Source organism: Limulus polyphemus, unplaced genomic scaffold, assembly GCF_000517525.1.
Source record: "Limulus polyphemus unplaced genomic scaffold, Limulus_polyphemus-2.1.2 Scaffold616, whole genome shotgun sequence".
Taxonomy (NCBI): Eukaryota; Metazoa; Arthropoda; class Merostomata; order Xiphosura; family Limulidae; genus Limulus; species Limulus polyphemus.
The window spans coordinates 252,936-260,406 of record NW_013666226.1 but is presented as its reverse complement, the minus strand read 5'-3'; the positions used below and the strand labels follow the sequence as shown (position 1 = coordinate 260,406).

The 7,471-nt window shown below is 30.2% G+C and overlaps 1 protein-coding gene across 6 annotated transcripts in view; it reads right to left on the bottom strand.

Annotated features, from left to right (window-relative positions):
• The window catches only part of LOC106459488 (CTP synthase 1-like), a 49,626-nt gene that overhangs the window by 36,011 nt on the left and 6,144 nt on the right, over positions 1-7,471 (bottom strand). For 2 of the 6 annotated variants that reach the window (XM_022385988.1, XM_022385991.1), the window contains exon 1: positions 4,368-4,430. The exons of 3 other annotated variants lie outside the window; for them this stretch is intronic. The gene's annotated coding sequence lies outside the window, so the exon portion shown is untranslated. Of the gene's footprint in view, positions 1-868; positions 1,159-4,367; positions 4,431-7,471 lie in introns of those variants that run through there. One more of the 6 variants, XM_022385989.1, reaches the window with a different exon arrangement.

The following is a 7,471-nucleotide window of genomic DNA, read 5'->3' as shown; positions in this document are numbered from 1 at the left end:
AGTTTTTTTTTTTGGTAATTTTAACCAGTTACATAGATTAGCTAAAAGTCTAGGGAACCACTGATATACATCATATTCTTTAACAAAAGGACAAAAAAAGTATGAAAATTCCTAATGTTTAGCATTCTAAATTAAATCATTTCACAATAAATAACCAAAATTAGGAAAACAAAACTGATAAGAGCTGAACATTTTTTAAAGTTTTTCATTAATCTATTCAACTTATTAAAAGTTTGCTCATTGTTGTCAATGTTTTGCATGGTACTTTTTTTAAAATCTCTAAGCAAATAAGCACTTAAACATCTTTGATAACTAAATTCATACACTTTAATTTTACTTAGTCTGCAAATGTACTTATTCCACTGCTTCAAGAATTTGTTCAACATTATTACTGCATTATCACTTAGGTCATATAGTTGTCATGAAAACTAATAACTGATAGAAAAATTACATATTACTTGCTGCTTATTAATAAAATTGTATTTAGCTTGCTCTTTTTCTCACTTTAAATTTTCAAGAGAAAATCGTTGTATCACATAATTAAATTTTTGATAATTTTCTGTATGACAATACTTTTGTTGCTAATTCATTTGAAGCAATTCTGCTTGAATATAACAATCATAATCTACATTGGTTAATTTACCAGTTTACAAATATTTCAAACTCAGCATTCATGCCATAGATAGCATTGGTAGCAACAATGTATCATGAATCTCAGAACAACCAGCAAAAGAATCAAAAGCAAAGCACACATCAATTTTCACACCCAAGAAATGTTAATATAAATAACACAGTACACATATAATCACACAATTTTAACAAGTAATTTTACTAAAGAACTAAGTGAATCTAGATGAATTACACTTACATATATTATTCCTTGTATTTAAACTTGGGTAGTAGCAAAAACTTTTGCCAGTACTGAAAATTTCTGAGCATCATGAAAAATCTTTCTTTGCCAACAAAAGCACAATCATCACCAGTACCAGGCTTGTGTAGTAACTCATTATGCAGGTATGCAAGCATATTAAAAATAACTTGAGTGTGAAATGATAAAACACCAGATGAGCAAATTACAAAAAAATTATTTCAACTTTTAAATCCTGGCCAAGACTACCAGTATGGATTTATGTACCCAAAATGGCACCCTCTCACCCATGTTTAGTTTATATATTTCTAAACATTTCATTATACCACTAAAACAGATTATCCATACATAGAATATACAAGACAAATACTTTCAAACTTTAGAATCAAGTCTACTTTAGTTCTTTTATACTTCAGAGAAAACTAGTTCAAATCTGTTAAGCTCCTCTTCACTGCTCAAATTCCTTAAATCAAGTATCATATTTCATATAGCCCTTCTCCAAATAAGTGTAACACAGGAAACAAATGGGGAAGAATCTAGTGAAAATATCACCCTACCAACTGATGAAAGCAAAAAACTTTGCCCTGTAAATATATAACAGTACATAAGTTAAATTGGAATTGTCATTTTGGTTGCTGCTGATTTTATTTCAATTAAACTGTTGTTTCTTGGGAAGTCTCTGCTCATAACATCCCTGTGATGAGAATCAAGTTACAAGTTCCATAAAAGAACAAATGTTTAAACTATATGTGCTATTCTAATTTATATTTTATTATTATTATTATGAGTGCCTAAACTGTACAAAACTTTGTAGCATAACTATACATTTGTGGTTTATGATTACACCAGGCAACAAAAAAAAAATGCAACTGTTTCTAAGTAATATGATGATGATGCTGCTTCTAAAAAAATCAAGTTAAAAATTACTGATCACCTCAAGTTTTCAACTTATGATATATTTATTCAAAATATTCTTATATATATATCGTGAAAATAACTTTTTCTTTAACTTTATTCATTGAAAATGTCTCAGAATGTTCAAAAACTCTAAATAACAGCAATACCAGTTTTAAAAAAAAGCAATGAGTATAATAAGACTATTTACTGAAAATACATTCAGGCTATGTTCAAAACTTTCATCATGGTATTTTTTGTTGCAAAATATGTGCTTGACTTGTTGTGCCTTTATGTATGTTCTCAGTTTCACGTTGTTAAAACCAACAGTAATCTTCCATCATCTTTGATATTGCTCTTCCAATGCAGAAATATCTCAGTGGAAGCACTCACCATGCTGATTTGGAAAGATGTCTAGTTTAAATGGGAGTGTAAGAAGTGCATCTTTAGTGACATTTTAGACCCACATTTTTCTGTAGTAACAGCTGGTATGTAATTATCTCTCTCATTCCTTTCTTTAAAACATTTTTTTATCCCAGAGACACAAATAGCAAGTGTGTTTGGTATACCCATTCTGCAGGCCTAACAAAAGTCAATAACTTTTAGATCACCATATATGTTCCATCAATGGTGATAATAATTGATGGCCTCAAGTATAATCTGTATGCTTTGATAAGTTTCTTTTATGTTCAAAGCATGAACAACAGGAATTGATGGCTTAATGTTTCCATTGTGCAAAAGTACAGCTTTCAGAATAACTTTAGATGAGTTGATAGAGAGTCTCCATCCTAATTCTTCCATTAGATGCATCAACATTTGTACAGAAACACAAAGTATCTTACATGCTGTAGTGAGAAGCAAGATTTTGATGGTGACTTCAGTAAATTAAAACTTGTTCCTGGAGCTAATACATTCCATTCCTGTAAATGAGAGCCAAAAAGTTTCCCATGCTGCTTTGATGGAGACAAGTCATGAATAAGATCATTCAGGTCTTCTTGTGTGATCAGATGAAGTAGTTTATGTTGAGGTGCCACAGAAACAGAATTACTAGATGAAAACAATGAAGATGATTAAGGATAACTCTTCTGTTTACCAATTCGCTGATGGATGTGGCACAGGAAAACCATTCTCATGAGGCATTGGTTTCATTGCAGATGCAATATCTGGATATTTAATGTATTGTTTAATTTTGCTTGAATACCCAGAAACATTAGTCATGTAATAATATCAGTCAGCCATATCATGGGAACTTCAAATAATTGCTCTCTTTTTATTCAGCCACTGTAGCAAGCCAGGTATGCAAACTGTACAACACACACATGGAGCCCAATGATTTTCTTGGTCACTAATTTTAAATCCAAAATAGTGGTAGTAATTTACCTTTATCTTGTGTGTGATATTTTTCCTTCATGAAACTGTAATATTTTTTCCACAAATGTAGCAGAAACTGTTTGGGTGATTTTTGCACTTTTGGACTTTACTTGAACTGGAGGCAACCAGCATTTCAAATGATTTTCTAAAACGTATAAGAGAACTTATGTTTACAGAACTAGAGTTTAAAAGCTTTTAAAAACAGAGCTTTGCAGAATTTGATTATATCACAGGTATGATGTGAGGAAGAAGACTGGACATTGTTTTGAGTGTGTGTGTGCACAGAGAGAGATGAAATTATCAAGTGAGTGAGTGAGAGACAACCGAGAGAGAGAGGCATCTGACTCTGCCCTTATTATGCTCAGTCGAGGGTCTTCTCAAATATCCAAGTAAACTGAGCGCATAAGGATTTCATGATTTCTAGGCAGAGCAAGTGAGTGTGGGAATGAGACAAAATATACTGAGAACAAATAGCATATATGAACAATATATTTGGAATTTTACACCAATACAATACAATCAATGTTTGAAATTATCGAAAATGTATGTCTTTTGCCCATTAAAGTGCCCAAGTAAACTTAATTTTACAGCATAAATCTATTGTACCAAGTTGATTGCATGGTATTTCACATAATACTGATAAAATATTGAGATATAACAATAACTCAAAATCTAGAGGTGATGAACAAATTCTGATTACATTTTTGAAATCAGCACCATCAAATTACCCTGAATCATTTGAGTTTTCTAGTAGCAAATGTTTTGTTGTCCAATGTTATTGGTATAGGTAAATTAAAGAAAATTTCCCAGCTCACACATTTCTTTGAATGACTATTTTATCAAAGATATTTTTGAGTTTGAAAACACAACAGAAACTGTTGTACTAACAACAAAATTATAAAATAACAGCAAAGTACATCAAAAGCATTTTTATTGTTCTGGATCATTTACTAACACTGTCCAAGTGATTCAAAGTAAGATAAGCATTCTCATGAGAATTACTGTCAGACTTAGTATCATCAGAAAACAAAACAAACTCCATTTGTCTCGTACTTCCAAGTAAAAAAATATGTATTTAAATACAAATTTTTATGCACTTCTTAACTCTAACTAATTCTATTGAAATCCAATTTACTAATTTAACCTCTCGTGCAGCACCTTGTTAAAGTAAAGTTAGAAAATAAGAACTAGAAAGTTATCTTCAAAAAAAGAAAGGAATATGCAAATGCCTTACCATTGTAATTCGAGAAAATTGATGACAGGTTATAACATTCTCCTTTTCTTTCATTGATGGATTCTTAGAATTAAATTCCAATAATTTGATTAAATAAGAAAACATCCTAAGATTTTTGACATGTTCCAAAATAATGACAAGACAAATTAACAGGCCTAAAATTTATCAATCTTTTGTTGGCATCCTTTTAAATATAAGGGTCACAATAACTGACTTCTCAAAAATCATATTTTTTCTCAGTGGTGAATAACTTTTGAAATGCAAGAGTAAGAAAACATTAAAGGTTTTTTTGGCTAAGTTAAAATAAAGGTTTTAGAATAAATCCTATCATCTTTTCTTTCAAGCTTTAACAAACATCATATTATTCCATAAAAATTAAATTTCAGTTCTTTGGTTTAAAAAAAAAACACCAAGAAAGAAAATTTTCACTTTAATATCAAAATAAGAAAATCTTTAAGAAAACTTTAGCCATGCTGTTTTCCTTCATTGAAAATTGGACTAATCCAATCGTTGTCTTTTATTTTATAATTTACCTAAGCTTAAAGCCCTTTGATCAAGTAATGTTTGTAGCGATGACTTTCACAGTCGTTAAATACACCATTGACATCCTTTAGATTAACATGTGCATTCTCTGTCTACTAGTAAGTTTAATTTTTGTAAGCTCAGTATTTTTATCTATTAAGAATAATTTAACTATGTAGGATTTGGCTTTTGGTTCGAACACACTACAAAATAATTACAATATCCTAAGATAATGTGATAAAGCTTAATAAAATTCTCACATTTGAGCAGTAATATTTTCATTTATACTAGCAACTCCAACTTTCTCCCAATTTTAACACATTTTCAAATTTTTGCTTTTCTGAAATCAATGACTAACTCATGTTAACTCAACAGCAGGCTTAAAGAAAAGTAACCATCAAAGATATTATGATTATTATTACAAATGCTCTTGCATATTTCTAATTATTTTCCTCAGTATTAAGATCAAAGATTTAAATTTGCCTCTTCTAAGAGTATGCGATGCAATATCATAAAATAAAATTTTTGTCTTAAAACTGTATCTTGATCAAGATAACAAAATTGTCTCAGTTTATTTTGCAGTGTAATGGCAACTTGTTTAGTTTTTTAAAACATGGCCACTCTAGAATGTTAAGAGTTAGGTTATTATGTAGGAATGAACTTATTTGACTGGTCAGACTTATAGAATCATTTCAATGAGAAAAAATATTTTTGGAATGGATGGTTTACATTTAAGTAGAGTAGGGACTAACTTGTTTGTAAGGGGAGCTTTAGACTAGGAATAGACAAAATGCAGAAAAAATACAGTATAAAGTGTAGTGTAACAACATAGTAAAGAAGCAGTCCTAAAAATAGGCTAAATTGTTACTAGTGCAATGCTAGAATTACTAGAAAATATACTACTTTAGAACACTGGTCATAATGGAAAGTTTTGATATGGAAATAAATAAAACTTTATATGCTATAGAGGTGGGGTAGTGGCTTTATATGTAAAATACATTCAGGTCAAGTTGAGGATATCAAAGATAACAGCAAGAAATTAATTGAATCTTTGGGTTTGTTAGTGGATAACTAAGGAGGCTTTGGATTTTATTACAGACCACCAGATGAAACAGTGAGATTAAAATTTCAGCTGTTAAAGAGATCATTATTATGGGTAATATTAACTTCAAGCATATTGATTGAAAAATATTAAAATCAAACCATGAGGGAGACAGGTTTTTAGAAACAGTTCTAGGTGGTTTTATTCACCAAGGAACATACTATGAACAATGATATCTTAAATAGATTGTTAACTTCTCATATATAAATAGTTGTTAGGATTGAGATTAGAGAAAATCTATGTGCAAATGATCATTTTTCTATTATGTTCAATGTTTTACTGCATGTGGAAATCAGGTATAATGAGATTGTTTAAAAATCTAAAAGAGATGTTACAAAAATCATCTACTCTGAATTGAACAACTGAATTAACTGAAGACTGATCAAACATGGAAAACTGTAAATATTAAAGACAGACAATGTTCCTTATACAAGAAAAAAATTGGCTGCATGTAAAAGACCAGATTGCTCAAGTATCTGAATAAAATTTAAAAAAGGCATAATAAATTTAACAAGTTTAAATTGAATGTCATGATGGGAGATTTAAAAGATTATAGAAGATCAAGAAAGTTTGGTTAAACAGAAAATTAGGAAATCAAAAAGGTTGATTAGTTTTAAGCCACCCAAGCAGTGTGCTATTGATAATGAGGGTGGTAAGGCAAATAGGTTGTATGTTGTATCAACAGAAAATATTGAAATCTAAAAAGTCTGGTTAGGCAACATTTGGAATATTGAGTTTAGCCTTGAGTCCCGTATCTCAGGATAACGAACTGTTGGAAAGGGATCGGACAAGAGCTATTAGGACAATACTTGGGATGGAAAGGTTATCATATGAGGCCAGGTTAAAATATGTAAAATTGTTTTCTCTTGAGAAAAGTTAGACGGGATCAGACTGAGATGTCTAAGATTGTTAAGGGAATTGAAAATGTCGACTGATCATTTTTTCTTACTTAATGGTGGGAATAGTAGGACTAGGGAGCATAAATCTAAATTATGACAGGGTAGGAGTCATTTTCTGCTCATTTTCCTTTTTAATAAAATTTAAGGGAGGCTAGGGTAAGGCTTGATATTTAAATAAGAGCTTTGTTGTTTATTTTTAATAGTTTTGTAGCTGAGATAGTTTAGATGGACCAACAGGCCTTTGCTGTCCTTCAATGCACTAAAAACTTCTAGTGATTTAGAATGCACAAATTCATTAATTTGATACCTCCATTATTATAAATATTATTGGCTATAATTCAAATACCTCATAACATTATACCAGCTTAAGATTTGAGTTAGTCCTAAGTCTATATATTAAATTAACAATGCAAAATACTATCTGCAAGTGTAAAAAATACAAGTTATAGGACATCAAGGAATACTATTGTGTAATAAAACTAGGAATTACTGAAAAAATTACAGATTGTTGGCTTTTTATGTAACAAAATTGTACTTAGTTTGGTCTTTGTCACTTCCAGTGTTATCATAACAACCAGATA